At 36.0% G+C, this 23,134-nt stretch overlaps 1 long non-coding RNA gene across 1 annotated transcript in view; it reads right to left on the minus strand.

Annotated features, from left to right (window-relative positions):
• The window catches only part of LOC137211320 (uncharacterized), a 207,353-nt gene that overhangs the window by 45,394 nt on the left and 138,825 nt on the right, over window positions 1–23,134 (minus strand). The gene's annotated exons all lie outside the window — the stretch shown is intronic.

The raw sequence follows: 23,134 nt of genomic DNA on the forward strand, positions 1-23,134 counted from the left end.
TTTGAAAAGCACAGAGTAGACAGTCCAGACAAATTACTACAGACATACCTCAGACATATTGCTGGTTCAGTTTCAGACAACTGCAGTAAAGTGAATATCACAACAAAGTGAGTCACATGGTTTAACAACAAAGTGAGTCACATGGTTTCCTGTTGCATTTAAAAGTTATGTTTACACTATGCTCTAGTCTAGTAAGTGTGCAATAGAATTACGTCTAAAACAACCAATGTATATACCTTAATTTTAAAATATGTTCGTGCTAAAAAAAAAATGCTACCCTTCTATCTGAGCCTTTAGCAAGGCATAATCTCTTTGCTGGTGGAGGATCTTGCCTCAGTGTTGATGGCAGCTGACTGATCAGGGTGGATGTGGCAGTTTCTTTAAAAGAAGACAACAGTGGAGTTTTCTGCATTGATTGACTCTGCCTTTTTTGAAAGATTTCTCTGTAGCATACAATACTATTTGATAGAATTTTAACCACAGTAGAACTTCTTTCAAAATTGGAGTCAATCCTCTCAAACCCTGCTGCTGCTTTATCGACTAAATTTATGTAATATTCTAAATCCTTTGTTGTCATTTCAACAATTCTCACATTTCAACAAATCTTCACCAGGAGTACATTCCATCTCGAGAACCCACTTTCTTTGTTCATCCCTAAGAAGCAACTCCTCATCTGTGAAAGTTTTATCGTAAGGTTGTAGGAATTCGGTCACATCTTCGGGCTCCACTTCTACTTCTAATTCTAGTTTTCTTGCTTTTTTTTTTTTTTTTTTTAACCACATCTGCAGTTACTTCCTCCACTGAAGTCTTGAACCCCTCAAAGTCATCCATGAGGGGTAGAGTCAATTTCTGCCAAGTTCCTGCTAATGTTGGTATTTTGACCTCTTCCCATGAATCATGAACGTTCTGAATGGCACCTAGGATACTGAATCAAGTCCAGAAGGTTTTCTATTTGCTTTGCCCAGACCCATCAGAGGAATCACTATCTATTGCTGCTATACCCTTACAAAGTGTATTTCTTAAATAAGACTTGAAAGTCAAAATCCCTCCTTAATCTATGGGCTGCAGGATGGATTTTGTGTTGGCAGGCATGAAAACAACTTTAATCTCATTGTACATCTCCATCAGAGGTCTTGGATGACCAGGTGCACTGTCGATGAGCAGTAATACTTTGATTGGAATCTTTTTTTCTGAGCAGTAAGTCTCAACAGTGGGCTTAAAATATTCAGTAAGCCACACTGTAAACAAATGTGCTATCATCCAGGCTTTGTTGTTTTATTCATAGAACACAGACAGAGTAGATTTAGCATAATTCTTAAAGACCTGAGGATTTTCTGAATGGTAAATGAGCATCGGCTTCAACTTCAAGTCACCAGTTGCATTAGCCCCTAACAAGAGAGCTGGCCTGTGCTTTGAAGCTTTGAAGCCAGGCATTGACTTTTCCTCTCTAGGTATGAATGTCCTAGATGGCATTTTCTTCCAGAAGAAAGCTGTTTCATCTACATTGAAAGTCTGTTGTTTAGTGTAGCCACCTTCATTATCTTAGATCTGGATAACTCACTGCAGCTTCTACTTCAGCACTTGCTGCTTCACCTTGTACTTGTATGTTACGGGAACGACTTCTTTCCTTAAACCAAGAACTAATTTTTTTTTCTGAAGCTTCCTCATCTCTCCCAGTCTTCAGAGAATTGAAGAGAGTAAGAGCTTTGCTCTAGGTTAAGCTTTGGCTTATGGGAATGTTGTGGCTGACTTGAACTTCTATCCAGACCACTAAAACTTTCTCCATATTAACAAGAATCCTGTTTCACTTTCTCATCATTTGTGTGTTCCCTGGAGTAGCATCTCGAATTTCTTTCAAGAACTTTTCCTTTGCATTCACAACTTGGCTAACTGGCACAAGAGGATTAGCTTTCGACTTGCCTTCCTCACTAAGCGTAATCATTTCTAACTTGATTTAAAGTGAGAGACGTGCAACTCTTCCTTTCATTTGAACACTTAGAGGCCATTGTAGGGTTATTAGTTGGCCCTAATTTCAATGCTGTTGTGTATCAGGGAATAGGGAGGCCTGAGGAGAGGGAGAGAGACAAGGGAATGGCCAGCCAGTGGAGCAGTCAAAACACAGACATGTATCAATTAAGTTTGCCGTCTTACATGGGCATGCTCCATGGCGCCCCCAAACAATTACAATAGTAACGTCAAAAATCACTGACCACAGATCACCATAGCAAATATAATAATAATGAAAAAAATTGAAATATTGCAAGAATTACCAAGATGTATCACTAAGACATGCCTGTATTCTTTCTGCTATATTGTAAAAGAGATGCAGTGGCCATTTTTTTTATCATCTTGGGCTGTGTTTTGCTGGGTATAAGGAATTCTCCACCTCTTTAGACAAAGAACATCTCCCATGATTGAGGTTAAAAGGCTGGATACTTTTGTAAACTCCTATGCAGCTAAAGCATGGATGCATGAAATCAGCAATCAGATGCTCTCAGTACAGACTTCAAAATAGAAACAAGTAAGGCAAGGAAACCAAGGGTTTGCAGAACTCCCTCTGGTGAAAGCAGTGGCGGCAGTAGCAGACGTGTCCAGAGTCATGACATAACTGTCAAGTGGTTCTAGAAGCAATGTCCAGAGTCCCTCCAGTGACAGTGGATTCATAGGGAAAGCTATGGGATTTTTGTCCACTTGTGGTGGGAATGGTGTCTTCACAGGGCCAATTTTGTCCACTTGTGGTGGAGACCGAATTTTGGGTGTGTGTACGATACAGAACAAACAGGAAAGCTGAGAGATGGCCCGAGAATAAACCAGTCACATACGTCATGCAACTTTCCACCTCAGTCCAGATGCAGTGCTTTTTCTTTGCCAGAAAGGTCCCCAGACATCTTTAGTCTTAGCGTCTTCTACAAGCTGTAGAGCTGACTGGAGTGTGGCATGAACAGCCATCGACTCCCGTCGGTCCTTGCTATATGGCGCTTGGTAACAAAGAGTAAAGTTATTTAGTTTGTCATGTTTTTATTTCAGTTTTCATGCTTATTTTCTTTTAAAATATGTGTTAGAAACTAGTAAAAAAAAAGTATGATAAATTCAGAAATAAAAGGGTAGCAAAAATAAAAATTAATATCTGACTTTACATATACAATGAATCTGAGTAGGACAGAGAATACCAAACTACTTCAAGAAATTTCATAGTTTATAGTCTAATCACTGAGATTAAGCAACTCAAATGTGTACTGATTATTTTGTGTCATTTACAGAACTATTTCAATTAACTATTGTTGATCTGAAACAAACAGACTGCAAGATATTTCTCCAGCACACATGGGTTTATTTGGGATCATCAGAGAACTGCAGTTCTGGGTCTGCCACCATGTCGAGTCATATGCAAGTCCCTGCACTGCAAGGGAAGAACTCTTTTATAGAGGGGAAAAGGAGGTTGGGATGGCTATAGTTAAAAAAAGAATCCATGACTTTTCATTGGTTGGGTCCTTGTCAGGAAAGAAGAGGAGTCTTTCTTCTTCCTGTTGGGATCTGCTGTTGGTTGAAGGGTAAGAGACTCACCCTCCTGGTCTCCCAACTCTATTTAACTGAAGTTTCTGTTTATTAATTTTTTACACTGTCATGCATCTAGCTTACTTAAAATAGAATTTTGAAAGATGCAGCCATTGAATTTAGTTCCCTTTTGTGTTTTGTTGCTGTGCGCTAGTGTATACAGTTGCCACGTTTCATGAAATGCGTTAATGCACCATCCAGTGGGAATTAAGACCGTTCTCTGTGATAATATTTTTTGTAGCTTCCAAAATAACATCATTGTCTCTAATTTCTCTGAGCTTTGTGAAAAAGAGATCTGTGATATTGTGATTTATAATAAAAAATGTATATTTAGTCTCCATTCCCTTTCTGTCACAGAGCTCCTAAAACCCTTGGAATTTCCAATTTTCCTTAGGTGATGAGAGCCTCACCTAAGGATGGGGACTGGTTGCCAGGAGAGTTGACCACATGATAAGAACTTTCATTCCTACCCCTCTTTTCTGCCAGAGATTGAGTTAAATCACCAAGACCAGTGATTTATCAATTATACCTATAATGAAGCCTTTATAAAACCTCAAAAGTTTCCACTGGATTCCGGGTTGGTGAACACTTGGAGGTGCTAGGAGAGCATCATTCCTGGAGAGGGCTCTACACCCTTTCCCCATGCCTTGCCCTACACATCTCTTCCATCTGGCTGTTCCTGAATCTTATCTTTTTATAATAAACTGGTGATCTAGTAAGTAAAATGTTCCTCTGAGTTTTGTGAGCCATTCTAATGTAATCCAAGGAGAGAATCAATGGAACCTCCAATATAAAGCCACATAGGTCAGCAGCATGAGCTTGCAACTGGCATTTGAAATTGGGGGTAGGGATCAGTCTTATAGGACTAAACACTTAACCTGTGGTACCTGATGCTATCTCTGGGTAGATAATGTCAGAATTGAATCTAATTGTAGTACACTCAGCTGGTATCCCAGAATTGCTTGTTGGTGTGGGGAAATTCCCACTCCCCATGTTGGAATTGGGTGCAGAACCTTTTAAATCTCTTATCTGAAATATGTGTCTTTCCTGCTCCAGAAAACTAGAGGCTGATAAATTTCCCTATTTGGAATAAGTTTGTTTATTGGCCTTAACAGATCCTATCTCCAGGAACACAAAACAAAAGAAAATCAGATTGGTGGTAGCAAAAACTATACTAAATACATGTGTGATTACAATTGCCCTCATATTTCTGCAAATCTGGTATTTTTCCCTTCATTCTTTATTTTTGCTGATTTCAATTTTTAAGAATGCCTTAGCCTTGTTTTTTTAATTAAAAAAGCTTTATTGAAACACAGTCTCACCTATTCGTTTATGTATCATCTATGGATGCTTTCACACTTCAACAGCAAAGCTGAGTAGTTGTGAAAGAAACCATATGGCTTGAGAAGCCTAACATATTTACCTCTCTGGCCCTTTACAGAAAAATTTGCCAACCCCTGCTATAGACCATAACTTCTTCAGCTGGTTGTGCTGAACCAACCAGCTCTTGCTAGTGACCACCATAGGGCATGGTTCTTGAGTTTTTTTCACTTTCACCACCAAGATCACTTTCCTCTTAACAGCTCCCATTAATTTATGTTCATTTTTTAAAGGGCAGTCCCAGAACTGTGCTTCTACAAGAGCTGAACAAGACCTGTCTCGTTGCTTTTTCTTTTTCTTTCTTTCTTTCTTTTTTTTGACTTGTTTTTGATATCCTCCACAGTGCCTGATGTAGTATCTTACACATAGGTGTTTAATTATCAGCAAATGTCAATCAAGACTTGGTGCAAAATATCAATCCATTGCCAAAATTATATTCAACCACCCTTTCAATTTAACAAATTTTCATTTATAAGAGGCCAAAACAAGGAATGTAATCAATGTTTGATAAATTATATATCCAAACTTTTGACCTTAGCAAGTCTGGAACATAGCATGGGACAAATCATTAATATTTGCCATTTTTTGCTCAAAAAGAATGTTAACTAGAATCATCTTGCATAAATTCTGATTTTATATAATGTATTGCTCGTTCTAGTAGTATTCACCTTTATCTTGATATTCTGGCTTTGTTTTACTTATTTACAAATTTCAATGCTATAGCATTGTCTATTGGGTTAATCAATATACGAACTGGAAATTACAGTTGACTTTGAAAAACATGGGTTTGAACTGAGCTGGTCCACTTACAGGCCGATTTTTTTCAATAAATACATAATATAGTACTACATGATCTGTGGTTGGTTGAATCTGCAGATGCAGAACTGTGGATACAGAGAGCCAACCGTAAAGTCACACTCAGATTTCTAACTGTGTGGGTCAACTGTATTTTGGCATTACAAAGAGTATGTCTTATTAAATATATAAAGAATTTTACATATCTTGATATCTATATTATACTTAGCATAGTAGAAGGCAATTGATAAACATTACAGAATAAAAAATACAGTTTTATTAAATAACTTATTAGGCAAAAAATGGAAATTAGAAGACAGCATTATTATTTATTTATTAAAAAACCACTATTTCAAGGCAGTTTCCTAATATCACCAAATCACCTCTATGAGTTAGACATTAACAACTTAATGTTAGAGACATTAAGAGTATTGAAGACTAAGGCCTCACAACAGTAAGACATTGACGAAGTATTCAAATAATCTTATGTTTTTTTACCCAACGATGACTTAGTGGCTAACTTGCAAAATTTAATGAATATTACAAATGGACAATACATTTATAAGTTACTTATTTCCATCCCATAAGCACTTCCACCAGTTCGAATTATGTTAATTATGCTAAGTAGATTAGACTACCTTGTATCTTAATCATTTAGAGAAGTGAAAGGAAGTTATCTATGCCCACAGGGACTGGAAGGAAAAAAAAATGGTGTGAGTTCCAGTGAAGAATATTTTATATCTGCAATTTTGCAAGAATAAAACTTCATCAAGGAAAACACTTCCCTAGGCATACTGTTCTCCAAGCTCATTTATAAGCCAGTCAGAGAAGGACAAGTACTGCGTGATTCCACATCTATGAGGAATCTGTTATAGTCAAACTTAGAAAACAGAGGGTTTAACAGTGGTTGCCAGGGCTGGGGTGTTGGAGAAATGGGGAGTTTCTCATATCAAGTTTCAGGTATGCTCAATGAATATGCTAGATGAATGTTGCATCTTCCATAGAACATATTGCCTAGAGTTAACAATACAGTATCGTGCAATTCAAAATTCATTAAGAGGTAGATCTCCTGTTAAGTGTTCTTAACAAAGGAAAAGAGAGAGAGAGAGAAGGAGAGAGAAGGACCCAAGGAAACTGGGAGGTGTTGGATACATCGAACACCTTGATTGTGGTGTTTGCACGTGCCCAAACTCATCAGGTTGTACACATTAAATACATGCAATTCTTTGTGTATCAATTATACCTCAGTAAAGTTTTTTTTAAAGAAAGGAAGACACTTCCCACTTAATGGGATTTGTGCTGTTTTTAAGTTCATATGATTTGTCTATTTCATACCATCTTCCCATTTGTTAAGAACGAAAGGACAGATTTCCTGTACGAGTGTGTCACATTGCACAAGCAGCCGTGAGCCTTGACAGTGTGGTTATGGAGTCAAGGAGGGAATAAGCAACGCAGAGGTCCAGCCGCTAGAGAAGCAGAGGATATTTTAGGTTATTTGTTGCGTGTACGAATGACGAATCTCCTCTTTTATCAATAACTCAGCTAGGTACACATACCACTAACATAACGAGCAGCTACTATACGTCAGTTACCATGCTAATAATTCTCATCTAATAATTCATATCAATTAGGTCTAGCAATTGACCAATGAGGAGCTGGCATGGCAAACTAAGACAAAGAAATATATGATAATGAAAGCAATCATTGTAACCTCAAATCAAAGGAGCTTAATATATCTTGGCAGTTGCCTGTCATTACTGGTTTTCACTAGTGGTCCATGCCTGTGCTAAGCACTTCTCCTGCGTCCTTAGATTATTTCCCATGATGCTCTGCCCCATGATGCTTCCTTGTCTTGAGTTCCACCCTAATAGTCCTATCCTCAATTCCTCATCATTTAAATGTCCACCTTCTTCAGGAAACTCCATGAATTATGGCTTTAGAATAAGGATGAACAACACTTTTTCATCCAGAAAAATAAAATTGTCTCAGAAACCTACAGCAGTACAAATTCCAAAGTTTGAGTATCAGAGTCTAAAATGATAACACATGGGGTATGTGTGGGTAGAGCTGCCAAGTCCCTCCCCTTGGGGTCCCTGCACCATTGTGTGGTAAAGCTACTTCACATCTCCTACAGCCTGAAGTTCTCACAGTTTCCTCTTGGATACACACACGCACGCACACACACACGCTCATACACATGCATATACGTCTCTAAGGAATATTTTTCAAATATATTATAATCAAATTACAGTTAAAACAAAATTTCCCCGGAAGGCACGCACACCTCTGAGATTTTTCTTGCCCTGAAAAGTGAGGTATTCGTGCATATAAAACAAGTCCATTAAACTGCCTGCTCTGGAGTCCTTAATTCAGCTATTCTAACCCTTTCAGAATGCAAAATAAACTGTGATTGAAAAATAACTCTTTTTTATTTAATTCCATTACAAAATAAAACTAAGTAAAGAAGTTTAGCACATAAGTTCAACATATATGTCCATCCTTAGTTAAAACACATTAGAATTACATAATCCATTAATTTGCTTATTCACATTCACCCAATAAACTCAGAAACAAGACTTTGGTGATCTATCTCCTAATTACCTTTAAAAAAGATTCCCCTAATTATTCTTAGAAAATTCCTTGAAGTTCTTGGAACAAGCATGTAAGACTATTTTACATTCTGATTTTTCTCTGACTGGGTTCTCTACTCCACACCCTAGAAAAATTATATTAATTCAAGTCTCGATTCCTATTGTGCAGTCTCTGCAACACCAAATTCTCTCCTTTACTCATAGAAAAAACCATCCATCTGCCTCCACTGCACCTTGCAGGGTCTGTCATGTCCCTAAAATGTTATTTCATTTACTTGGTTTCATGTTTTCCTACTGGACTGTATTTCCAGGATTTATCACAGGGTCTGGCACATACTGGGTGTTCAATATATATTTAGTGAATAAATGAGTAAATAATATTATATAACAAGTTTTTATAGCATTTGCAAATTAATTTGAGTTCAGAAACACATAGAATGCTGAAGAGAATTGGCTCTCCAAACTTTCAGCCTGTGATTGCACATAAACTAAGCAGACTCCTGCAGGCTCAACTTCTGAGAAGAACCTGAGGCAGAAAATTAGAGAAATGTGGAATGAATATTTGAGGTGGAATGCTGTCAGTGAACAGGGAATTTTCACCACTGCTGCAGTTCCAATTACAGGCAGATCTACACATGTGACTTGGGGTATCAAAAGCACCTGCTACAGTTTGATAAAAATTGTCTTCAGATGTCCTCTGCAGGTAATTAACAGCTTCTGTCTACCAGGTACTAAACCATGGCTTCTACCTTTCCTTTCACTTCCAACATTTTTTGAGATGTTATGTATGAATGTGTTTTCACAATGCTAAAATGCAAGTATACTTAATGTTAACATTTATGTGATCCTTTTAAAAAATCAATTTTACTAAACTATATTGATTGTCTATATTATTTCCTTTCCAACCAGTTGTTGTGCATTGTAAAAGTTCAGAACCAGAGGCTGAGAAATTGAAGGTGGCCTCCTAAAGCGCCTGGCCTGAGCTTGGTTTATAAAACTCTGTAGGATATTCTACAGTGAATATTATTGAATGATTCAAATGCTTGCATTAGATTCTTATCAAGTAGTGTCAGCCAAACTTTTATTTAATCATTGCTCAATACTCTTCATAAAATTCCGAAAATAATAGTGACCTATATTAATTTCTATTCCCATTAGCCACATCCTTCCTTTGTTAAATAGAAATTTGAAACTCTGCATTCTTTATATGTTTTATTCTGAATGAGTAAATAAGCCACATTCTAGGAATCAGGAACTGTTGAAATTGGATTAAACTGTTCTCAGGTCTAATGACTTTGATTATAGAAAAATAATATGCATTGGCCTCCTGAAAGACTTTTCTATGTGATGACTGACATATAAACAGCAATGGCATAATTGGCTCACAACATCCTATGAAATCAGAAGATTTCATCTAAACTTCAAGGAATCATACCCTCTTCTGTAATTCCAGAACTATCTGTGATTACTTTCTTTGAGCAGGTGATGTTTATTAGCAAGGAAATGGAGTTAGATTGACATCACAAGCCTTCCTATACAAAATGTGGTCTCTGGAACACCTGCATGGACAGATCCTGGGAGGCTGTTAGAAATGTGGAAGTTCAGGCTGCTCCCCAGATATACTGAATCACAATCTGCAAATCTAAAAGATCCTTACATAATTCATATTCACTTGAAATTTGAAAAACACAGCTCTAAGTGACAGTTTTTCTTATTGAAAGTATATTTTGTTTATGGAATTGGAGGTGGATGGTAATAATGTCCTTTGCTTTTTATACCATTTAGGCCGCAGGCTTTCATTCTCTGGCTTGTACAACAGAGAAGCTAACCAGCTGGTTGGCTATTCAACAACTATTCCCAACTTCTCTTCTAATTTTACTCATTTATCCTCCTCTTTGACAAATCAGGGTCTTCATAAATAATGAGAATATCCCCAGTCCCATGGAGTGAGCCATGACTGTTATAAAACAATTCCATTGTTTCCTTCTTTTTACTTGAGGTTAGTTTAGGCTTGAGCATGTGACAATATTCTAAGCAGATTATATTAACCTTTTGTATTGCCTGAATCTTGCAGAAGTAATCAATAGAGAATTATAGTTCAAGGTAATTATAAACTGAAAGAAATCAGCAAAGACCAAGAAAATAGTATGTCAGAATTTGGGGGTGGGGGGACATATCTTTCAACTGTAAAGTACTGATACGTTTTTCTATACTATTAATGTATATTGCTATTTATTTTCTCTTTATTTAAGAATACGTCCTCCTAATGGCTCGATTATCCATAGACAAAAAAAAAAAAATGTGCTGTAAGAAAATCAATGTATCACAGTCTCAAACTTAGAGGTAATATTTAAATTACGCTGGAAAAAAGCTCTCTTTTCTCAGATGAACTTTTGTATTCTGGAAACGTTCACGAGATTTGCAGTTGGTTAAATGAGTCACGTTGACCTGAAGTTTAAGGAAGTCAGAAGGCTCTATATTTGAAGAGGGGCTTCAGAGAAGTTGCAGAGCTAAGACCAGGCTACTTTACAGCAGACCTGGGGAAAAGACAGTACCAATTTGCTCAGTGGATCTCCTTACCCTATTGACACAACCCTGGGAAATGAGAGTAGAGGTTTTTATTGCCACAATTTTCTAACTAAAATATCTGAATTTTTAAAAGCTTAGGCTTTTAATCTCTCAAAGAAATATCTTTCTCAAGATCTGATCCCTAAACTTCCAAAAAGCACCCATGGATTTAGCAGGGAAAAAGAAAATAGTATTTTTAAAGTTGGAAATTAATTTTCAGGAAGGTTTCTAACCTCTGCCTCTTTACCAATAAATTACAGTTAGCAACAGTTAATCCCAGATAGAATAATGAATTCTATAAAAAGATGTATTCTTTTAATTTCTAATATGAGGGCACTTTATGGTTATCCAGTCCAATGCTATGATTTTACAAGTGAAGAAATTGAGGGGACTTCCCTGGTGGTCCAGTGGTAAAGAATCTGCCTTCCAATGCAGGGGACGCGGGTTTGATCCCTGGTCAGGGAACTAAGATCCCACATGCCGCAGGGCAACTAAGCCCATGTACCACAACTACTGAGCCCGTGCGCCTCAACAAGAGAGCCCGCGTGCCACAAACTACAGAGCCCGTGCGCTCTAGAGCCTGTGTGCCACACTACAGAGCTCGTGTGCCACACTACAGAGCTCATGTGCCCTGGAGCCTGCACGCCGCAACTAGAGAGAGAAAAACCCGCAGGCCACAACGAAGAGACGCTGGCCACAACTGAGACCCTACACAGCCAAAAAAAGAAAGAAAAAAAAAGATAATTAAAAAGAAAAAGATTATTTAAAAAAAAAAAGAAGAAAGAAATTGAAATCAGAGAGTTTAGGTGGTTTTCACAAAGTCACACCTACTTAGTGCCAGAATCATGACTGGACACCACGTTTCTTACCACTGGGTCCTAGGCTTCACCCTGTCTCTTGCTCTCATAATTATCAAACTCTCCAACGAATCATCTGGATGGTTCACAGCACATTTTTACTTGTGTATTAGTTATATGAAAATGGCATGCTTAATTTCAGACTCTGGATATACGTGAGGATATAAACCACCATGATATCCTACAGTTGTTTCCTAGCAAGAGGATAAGAAGCATCTTGTTTCTGACTGTATACTTTTTTGTTTTCTAAAGAGGTTTGTTACCAGAGTTTTTGATCGGTCATAGAGTGAATGTAATGACTACACATTTTTCTTCTAGTCACTATGTTGAGTCATTTACAGTTTTTTGAACTGTACTTTCCTAAACTCTAATGACATAAAATTGTGAAAATCATTACTGACCAACGTTCCAGGGTCACAGTTTACTTTCAGTAATATTTAAACCTTCTATTTTGGTAATCTGGAAGTAATATAATCTCTAGGTTGAATTGTCATGTGTTCATTTTCTTTCTAGCTAGATGGCTTTTAATTGCTTCTATAACTGATGCATATATTGTACAATGTCAGCATGTCAAATTATAATAGTATGTATCCACAAGTATTTTCAATCTCTGTTTATTGTTATCCTATGTTAATTTCATTTCTTATAGCTTCTTATGTGTGCAGTTTTCTGTCATTGTTATACAGCTGAAACCTTTGTAATTATTGGCATTTATCCCCTAACAATTTGAGGAAGTTTGTTAATCTGTAGATTTATTTTTCTTTTAATAAGAAATATAGTAATTAGAAAATATCTTAGCTAATAGAAACTCTACACCCATGTTATCTCAATGTAGGCATCATCCAATCTCTCATAATCTGATAGGTGGTTATCCACAATCAGGTGACTATCAGACTGCACTCCATTCAAATTGTTAGAAAAGTACTTGTTTATGTGGAGCTAGATTTTTCTCATCATAACTTCAATGCATTGGATTTAGTTTGGCCTTTGGAGTAATATAGAGTAAGTCTACCATCTTTTCAAAGTGACGGGTTGTTTTTAATGTTTGTCTTTAATATTAGTGTTAGTTATTATATTGCACTTCCCTTTTCCTCTTTTCCAAGCCCTGAAATGATGATGATCATGATGATGATGATGATGATGATGATGGTATTTACTAAGTACGTACCATGGGCCAGGAAAGATTCTTAGTCTTTCACATGTGTTAGCTTATTTCATTCCCTCAGTAGACACATAAAGATGATACTAGTATTCCCACTTACCATATGAGAAAACTGAGGCTCCGAGAGATTACAGTGCTTTCTAAGAGTCATATCAGCTAAGAAACTGGAACTAAGAAGCACACTTCGGTTTCTCTGACACCAAAGCCAAGTTCTTCCCAACCCCCCACCCTGCCTTTTACTGTATCTCATGTTTCTTTACCCATTTTTCTTATCACAGAGCTCTTAAACTCATCATCAGAGTCTTACTCTCAATGCTTTCATTTGTTGAAATTTTTCTTTCTCTTGCTGTATAATCCATGTATCTTTTATATTATTGTTGTTACTTTAATAAAGGATTCCATTTCAGTAAGACTTCTGGCTTTCCACACAAAGTAGCTGTTACAAGGTATGAATTGCTGAGCCCAGTTTCTCAAGCTAGCTAAAAATTTTAATTATTCTTTTATATTGTACACATTTAAGTACTTCCCGGTAAGTACGCCCATCCTTCTCCAAATGCCAGTTGGTTACTGTGGAGACATAAATGTAAGCTGGAAAGCGATCAGTCCACTAATTGATACGGACAGTCAATTAGGGCTTCAAAGGAGCTGGCTCAGTGTTTTACACATAGAGAACATGGGAGAAAGATTATAGTGTGTCGTGGCGTAATCTCTGTTGCTTCATTGTAGACCAGAGCTATATATACTACTGGATGGTTCCTACAGAAACTAAGCAAGTTTCTCACTGTTTGCTAATGGGATGGTAGCATTATGGGAAACAATATCGTGTGATTTGAACCTATTAGCTTTCCCTTTTTAAAGTTCCAGACTGAACCAATTCCGACTCTGTTCAGGTCAAAAGTCTTCTTAATCTCTGTGTTATGCTGATCAAACCTCAAACTGTCGGGTCAGATTATTTCCATTGGGCCAGTTCTATTTGTGATTAATTAAAATTTCTTCTTGACTGCATACAGTTCTTTTAAATGTATAATCCCTTTATTGTGTAGCGAATTGAGAATATGGTCCTAATTTAAAAACAAATACTCATGTGGGCCTCTCAGTATGATGTAAGCCACCAATTTCAGTAAAGTAAAGAAAGAAAAATACAACATTTTACTATTTTTTCATGAGTATATGAGTGCAATAACCAAGAGAAAATTATACATGACTTGCCTATCACTGCAGATTACAAGAACTGATTAAAGGGAAAAACTGCTTTATGTAAATAAAATGTATATGCAGAAAGCCTTGATTCCAGATTTTTATCCAGCGGCATTTTAGTTTTAGAAAAAAATAATCAAAGTTAAGAGTACATGAAAAAATTTAAAAGGTGGCAAACCTTCTCCTCATTAGACTATAGGAATTTGAATATTCAGGTTAATTTTCCTTCAGGTTATTCTATAATTTAACTGAAGAATTGTTCTGAAGTTTTGTTCTCCCTGTATATATGGTGATTAACTACATGATCTTTTATGTCGTGTTTATAATGAAGGAGAGGGCACCTTTCTGCTATTTTATTCATTTTCTACCTACCAAGAAAACACACTCATTTTGTAAAAATTAAAGTCTTGCACACAACTGTTGTATTATCAAGAAGGTTGTGAAACATCAACCCTTTCCAAAAATAAACTTGACTTTTCTCATCATTAATGGGTCTCTCAAAAATACGTATACAAAATAAAGCAGTTGAATTAAGCAGTGCAGATAACTAGAGTAACGCTGAGAACAGCAAAGCCGGCAGTGGACCTGGTGCTGGGCAGCCTTCGAATTCCCCTGGTGAAAGGCAGTAAGGAAAGAGATGAAAAGTTGGGGGACATGGGAGAAAAGAGGCAGAAAAAGGTGGGCAAGAGATTCTCAGAGAGGGACTAGCAAAAAAAGATGTACAGGAAATTCTCAAGGCAGGCCAAAGGAAAGGAGAGCTCATGAAAGCTGGGGAGCTCTAATTTGAAAGAGGAGGGAGAGGGTTCTGCGGGGCTGGTGCATCAGCCAAGGACCTGCCAGTGGCCAGAGGGCAGGAGCAGAGGTCACGTGGTCATGGGCAAGGCGCCCAATCCCTGGCTGCTGCCCAGGAGCCGGCCCTAGTCCGCGTTGGGAGTAAAGGGATTAGAGTATATGAAAGAAATGCACACTGCATTTGGGATAAGACATATAATAAAAAACGATCTGGTACTTTAATTAAATGTCAGGTGCCTTCTAAGTAAGCTGAGTGGTCTTAAAACCAACAAGTTTACTCAAAGCCTTGTTTACTCAAAGCCTGAGTAAAGAAGAATCTACTTATAATATTCGTACTGAAACATTGCTGTTAGTCCATAATGCACAGTAGATGATGTAAGAAATTGTAGTGGGGGGAGGGGGAATGTGTTCTTGCGCTATAGCATCTGTTCATAATGGAACCAAAGAAGTCTCTGCCACTTGTTAGCTGTGAGACTGTGGACTCTAGGGAAGTCCTAAAATTAGACTTCACATTCCCAATTATCAAAGGCTCCAGTGACTCCAGCAAGAGATAAGTGTCTATAATTCTCTTCAATGTTTCAGGGAGAATTCTACCCAATAAACATTTTCCTCTAGCTCATAAAAGGCATCATCATGGGCTTCCCTGGTGGCGCAGCGGTTGAGAGTCCGCCTGTCGATGCAGGGGACACGGGCTCGTGCCCCGGTCCGGGAAGATCCCACATGCCGTGAAGCGGCTGGACCCGTGAGCCATGGCCACTGAGGCTGCGCTTCTGGAGCCTGTGCTCCGCAACGGGAGAGGCCACAACAGAGGCCCGCGTACCGCCAAAAAAAAAAAAAAAAAAAAGGCATCTTCAGTTTTAAACAGTATCCGAAAACTGTATTTTTTCACTAACCTTAAGCTGCTCTGCATCCATCAGTGATATAAAAATCTATAAAGCCAACCCGTGCAAGAAATGTATTAATGAATAATATGCTTTTGCATCCAGTCTTTTATATTTTCAAATGCAATTCTTCCCTTTATCTCTTTCAGGCTGAGCCATGGGCCAAAATGACCTTTGTTTACTCTCATCTCCCACTCTGAGATGAATTCGTCAATTAAAAAATTCAGTTACTTTTTAAAAGTTAGTATCATATATGAAGCTACAGATCCAAGTAATGTCTTTTCCCTGTCTTGTTGGTGTTACTGAGTTATGAAATACTGAAACCTCTTTATTCTTTGTGGCCTCAGCCTGAGCAGCACAAGAAGACCATCCTCACATAAGCTGTGCCCTGATTCTCCCTGCATGGAGGACCTCTCTCAAAAATACCCACTCTGTTCTCCCAAGCTTCCTCCATTTTAAATAGCTTTCATCCATATGCTCAACCTTTTCATCATGTTCCATCCCCTCTTTGCCTTAATCAAAACCTCACTCTCCTTAAAAAATATTAAAACCTTGTTCTACGTATATCCCTCTCAAGTATATCCCTCTCAAGTCAACACTGCTCATTTTCATACTCGTATGCACCACATGACAGAGGGTCGAAACTATTGGATTACATGTGCTTGGCTTAGCTTTCAGTTGTGTTGAGACTGTCAAGATTCTGTCCTAAAGAGCATTTGAAAGCTTTGATCCCAACTTACTGGAATCAAACTGCTTCACATTTATTTCCACCTATTGATTTTCTATCCTCATAAAAGTGCCCTTGGACTAAGGAGTTTCAAGTCATTCCATAACACGCTACTCATGATGAAGAGACTAAATTTATCTCATCTTTTATCAAATTGTAGAACTCAAAGTGATACAGTTTACAAGGCTATAATATAAAGCAGATTATTCAGCAGTGGTAAAATTAACGTCCAAGTCGAGTAATTTTGTAATGGAACTCCACAATTTTAGTGACAATCAACAATGTCTCCAGACACTGCCAAATGTCCCCTGAATGGAAAACTCCCCTGGTTAAGAACTACTGGCAAAAAGAAATGATTTTAAAAAATTAATTCCTTCTATCATGGGATTTATAAACACATCAATTCAGAGTGCAGCTGCAGAAAGGAAGGGCAACAAAATGTTAAGTAAGAAAACTTAAATACGTAAGCCTGAAAATTTGGTCACAATAGAATTCCTAAAACAATAGGTGCATTAAAAAAATTTTAGAAGGCTCTATTCAGGTTAATGTGTCTGAAACTAAGGAATAAATTCATTTCATAATTATATATTCATTTAATTTATTCTTGGAATTACAAATGGATCTGATTTGGTTATTATCATTTTTCAGATACTCTGAAATAAGAAAAAAGCAGAGAACCATTTAAATGGCTTCAATGTAATGGATTCAGAGATGAATAAATGTATTCAATTGCAAAAGTAGATTTAAAATGTCATGAGTCTATAATTACATCATTATCTTTTCTTAATATGCCATTTGTCATTAAAAAAACCCACAGTGATTTATAATAACCTATTTATTTCATGACAAATCATACTCACAAAATCAAGGTTTGAATCCTAATTGAATACAGAATAATGCCAGGTACAAAGTGGCCAAAGACCATAAATATCAGTTGATGAAGATGAATTGTGAGGTCAAAGTAGCTAAATTTGCACCAAAAACATAATTAGTCTTTACTTTTACTGCAATAATTTTTTCAAAGAAGTAATAGTTATCATACTTGAACTATAAGCCTTACCATGTTACCAGTTAGAATTCTGGGCTGTCCAAATCAACTTCTCAAATACATTCATAGTATATAAAGCATGTTAGAATTACTTTAAAAATCAAATATTCTGAAGTGCATTAATGATGCCAACTCAGTCTGCAGCTGCTACAGCTGGAGGGTTATGACTCACTCCTCTCTTCCCTTGACTTTGGGTTTTCTATTGTGTAGGAAGATGAATCCTCTCCTGGTTATGGTAGTGTGCACAGGATAACAAAATATCAAGAAAACTGGTTTTTTTTTAAGGTACCCGTATGTCATTTCTCTTTCATGACAAATATAAACATGGTGAAAAGCAAATAATTTACTTACTAAATTTGTAGTTTGATTTATATAGGTCCAAATACGTGAATTTCATGTTCACTCCAAATTTATCATATAAATGTGATTTAGATGCCACTAAAGAAATTAGCTACTTTGGTTTTGCTACACTCATTCTAGAGAAAAGTATCTGAAAGCTGTTTTATTAAATTGACAGATTATTTCTGGGTAGTTTTGAATTTACTTTTACTGTTAATTAACCATTAACTGACAGACTGGTCTAATTTAAGTGATATTTTAAAAGACAAATAGGTCTCCATTAAGGAATGGAGCTCTTTAATTTTAGAAACTAATAGAAATGATTCAGTTGTTCAACTATTCCTGACAGGCAAGCAATCCATTATACAGTGAATTCCCAATTACACTAAAATTTTTTATTTTTCTGAAATTTTAATTTTTGACTACACAAAAATATGAGTTAATTTATTCACAGTCAAAAGTCTTCAATGCAAAGGGAAGTGATGCACGGTTGTTTAGATCTTAACTTTTGAGTTACCTCTGTATTTGCATCTTGATTCTACCACTTTCTAGCTGTGTACACTTCAGAAACATCCACAAACCCCAACACGCTCATCTGTAAGATGAGACAACATCCTGGGCCACCGAGAGAATTCAAATGGGATAATTTGTTTAAAGTACTTAGCACAGTGACTGGCACAGAGTAAATTATCACTAAGTAATTTTATTATTATTGCTAATAAATTATTTTTGTAAAAATTAATTCAACTTATTATTTGGCCATTCTGTGAAAACACAAACTTACATTACTTAATTTTCTTGTGTTACTACATTAGACATAACTTCAAAAACAACTGAATTTATGAAGCTGGCTTCAATTTTTATTTATTGTTTATTAAAGTATAGTTAATCTATAATATTATATTAGTTTTAGGTGTACAGCACAGTGATTCAGTATTTTTACAGATTATACTCCATTAAAAGTTATTACATGATAATGGCTATAATTCCCTAGGCTATTTAATATATCCTTATTGCTTATCTGTTTTATACATTGTAATTTGTATCTCTTAATCCTAGCTTTATAGCTTTAATTCCCAGTTTAAACATTAGACATTAATATTTATTATGCTAATTGATATTAGTTTGTAGTAGTCTTTACATAATATTTATGCTCTATTTTATTTCGCTTTACATAGACTTTTTTTTCATTCAGAAAGGCTAATGAGTTTTACCAAATCCTGTTTCAGCTGCAAGTGATATGATTGTATTGATTCATTTTGACTTGTTCCTGAAATAAATTATTCTGAGAGGTTGCTAATATTGAATAATCACTGAAAAACTAAGCTTAAAATCTTGCTCACTTTTTCACAAAATCCTAGATAACATAATTTTTATTTTGATTTTTTTCACTGATCCTTGGATTTTTTTCTAAAGTGTAGTTATTTTAAGATGCTAAAGTTTTGGCATGTGTGCGTTTAATTTTTTGACTTAATTTCAAGTGATATTGGCTTATGCTGAAGCAATATAGCCTGCATCTAGTAGAATTCATTGAAGTTTTTGAGGGGAGATCAATATATGACCAATTTAGTATATTTTTAAAGAAATGAGAGATAGATGTTTCACCTCTGCTTTAGGTCTTTACACAGCAATACTCATTTACTCATTTTTCATTATTATATATATGTATATAATAGTCCCTGTTGATTTTATTATTTGACATTTTCATAGTCTTGTTTCATTTTCTATGTAATTCATTAGTACAGAAGAATATATAATAAATCTCTCATTACAACTGTATTTTGAAAGAACTTGTATTTCAAGGCTTTTTCCTTTATGAATGCATTACCATGAAACTTAATGGAAAATTTTATTTATTATTATACATGCTGTGTGAATTGTACCTTATTTTCCTTTTTAGTTTCTCTTCAGCTTCTATTAATACTGCATTCTTTTTGTATTTTATTTGGAATTTCATGATGATACACTGATTTATCCATATTTTTACCTCATTTCTTTTGTTGTGTATCTACTAAAATACACCTTTAATATTTGCATGGTATTAACAGGGATATAATTTTATTGTCCTCCTTATGGACAGGCAACTGCACTACACTATTGTTTTTTTAATAAGCCATCTTCTACTCAGTTTTAAAAGTGTTCCTCTCTCAGATATCAAGATTCTGCATGTGTGTTTCTGAGTTCTCTGTCTTATTTGTTTTGTCTATCCCTGTGCCCATGCAACATTTTTAAATTAACATAACTTTACATATTTTGAAATCTGGGAAATCCACTGCTTCTCTGAGGTAGTTTACAGATGGTTGCAGTATTTCTCCTCTCCTCCTACACAGAGATAGGACTCATCCCTGGATCTGATCCTTCCCAAGGAAGGACATATGCTTAGCATAGTACCCAGCATTCGAAATTTTCCCAGCAGAATGAGTTTAGCACCTTTTCAATATCCCTGACCTTTGGACCCCTAGCCCAGTATTAATAAATTGCTCCTACTCACACACCTCAGTGGGTAAGTCTTCCTGACTTATCTCACTAGAATCCTTCAGGCAATTCATTTTATCAGTGTGGCCCTGCATCTAATAATATAAAGAATCAGAAAACAAAATTGTCAAATTAAGAGGAAATTTATAGAGTGAGGGGAAGATGGAAGAAATAAAGCTAGATTCCTTGAGTGTCACAAACCTATAGAGAGAAACAAGGTGGTGGACCTGCAGAATAGAGCACTAGATCACTAGATCACTCACTAGTCCCAGATCAGAGGCAATATGGATAAGAAAGCAAAACCGCAGATGACCAATCTCTCCATCTGTGTTACAAACTGTCCCTTTACCCTCATCAGGGGTCCTTGTTCTTGAAGAATTTGTACTTCACTCTTTGGATGAAAGAAACATCTAAGGAAATTAATGTATACAAGCACCTTCTTACCATACCCATTAAGCTTTGCCTGCAAGAAATTTTCTTTTGCTGCCATCATTCATACTCATAAAGAGGCTTCATGGAAAAAAAAAAAGATTTATAGAATTTTGAGATCAAGTTTGTAAACTCAATGTCCTATAATTCTCATGCATGAAGGGAGATTATGTCTCCAATCTTCTCTACCTTAAAAATCTCTAATCAAGTAAATATCATACTTGATTGCATTATGACAGCCTATATCCTTACCAGAGAGATGGGAAAAGAGAGATTAGCATTTGATCATTACTCTGAAATGTTAGCTTTTAAATTTATATGCTCTCGAAAAAATTATTTAACTATATTGTTCTAGGCCAATAAATAGCTTTGAAAACTGAACATCTGTCTCAAATCATATAACCAACAATTAATAAAGATAACATCACTTTTATTTCCTTTGCTTACTGAATTTATTGTGATGTCAAAATTACTGATCCTATGTAAATTACCTCGGCCTGGTCCTATAGCAAATTTTGGAGTAATTATTTAATTAATTTAAGTAACTTTATATAAATTAAGTTCATATATATGGTTCATCCATCAAATATTTACTTTGTGTTACTTTGTTAAACAAATGGAAAAGAAACAAATTACAAGGCTCTAGGTTTGGAAGAAAGTTAATAAATAAAACTAAGGTAGAATCACATTTATTTCCCTGTCATGCACGTTTGTTGTTGATCAACCCAACTTTACAAAAGGACTCAGAAGATGAAATTTACAAATACATACTGTAAAAAATTCAAGTGTTTTTAAATATATGAGTTTTTAAAGATGTATGTCCTCAATTTAAGGATTAAAAAAAAAATTCTCCCCCCTCAGCATTTTATAAAATTTAATGCACAAATAGATATGCATCCCAAAGTGTCAAAAGATTATTTTCATATGTTGGCAGATTCAGTCCATGCCTCTCTTAAAAATTTGGAACTTGTTTGCTTCTAAGGCTGAGTGCATTTTGGAATAACTTTTGTTAGCTACAAATAACAATCTTTTCAGGTCCTAGCAACCAGGCTCTGCTTTAGCAAAGGCCTTTGAAGAGTTGCTTTCACTGCCTTTGCCCTTCCCCTTACACCCTCTCAGGTTCCTACCATTCCATTTTTTAAACTAGAGAGAGAGAAAGGAATGAAAAAAGGAAGAAAGGAGAGGAAGGAAGGAAGGAAGGAAGGAAGGAAGGAAGGAAGGGGGGAAGGAAGGAAGGGGGGAAGGAAGGAAGGAAAACTTGTATAAAAGGATGCAGTGCAGTGTTTCACAGTTCAAAATTATGCAAAAACCAAATGTACACTTCTCACCTGCTTACCATGCAAGTTTGGGGATACAGTTCTTCAACAAACAACAGGTTTATTGATTATAAAGATTCCAGTAGAGATTTTTAGCCAATGTGTGCTGTTTTTGTGAAGAAGAAAAAAAAGTAATTTGGAATTGAGCCACCTTTATTTTAAGTTCCCTAGTCAATATGTTGCCACAGCAACCAAAGTTCTTGTTATCCGGGAAAAGACAGATGTCTTTGCTTCAATCAGGATGCAAAGCTTGAAGAAGGAAAAAAGAAAAAAAAAAAAAAAAGCAATGAAAATTCATCATTTCCTGATTTGAAATGTGAATTGCTCTGAGTTGGCTTTCAGCCATAGCCCTTATCCACAGTATCCTTCAATATGTATTCAAGTCCCTCAATATTGCAATACTTCATTTTCATTAATTAAATAATTACATCAAATGTTGTCTCATGATTCATTCGAATGAATTCATTGCCAAAAACAGCTATTATTAAATTTCAAGTAGTTCATATTATTGTGCCATGTATTGACAAATATGATGTTTAACTTTACTTAGTAAGAGTGGTTGTGTCCACAGAAAGAAAACGATGGGAACCACGAAAGGAAAGCATAGATAGAGTGAGGACCAGAAAGCCACCTATGTTTTTAATTAACTGTTTGGCTACATGTGCATTTTCCTTCTCACCCTTGAAGTTTTACTAAAAAGAAGGTTAAACAATTTATGGATGTTTAGACTAACAAGGGAAAAAAAGGAGACAACAGCAGACTAGATATGACAAAAAATTTTTGAAGATGAAAAACAAATAGAATAGTAAGTGAATTAACAAAATAGAGAAAGTTTCGATTGAGCTGTCTGGACAGGAGGATACTGAACAGCCGTGAGTAAATTTAGATGGAATTACAGATAGACTTAGGTTCAAGGTCTACAGAAGGCAGAGTGTGAAGACAGAAAATCAAGAGATTGGTTGAAAAATCTGTTTCAAGAAAAGCCAAAGCTTTTAGCCCCTTTTCACCTACTGTTTGTGCAT

Source organism: Pseudorca crassidens, chromosome 18 (genome assembly GCF_039906515.1).
Source record: "Pseudorca crassidens isolate mPseCra1 chromosome 18, mPseCra1.hap1, whole genome shotgun sequence".
Lineage (NCBI taxonomy): Eukaryota > Metazoa > Chordata > Mammalia > Artiodactyla > Delphinidae > Pseudorca > Pseudorca crassidens.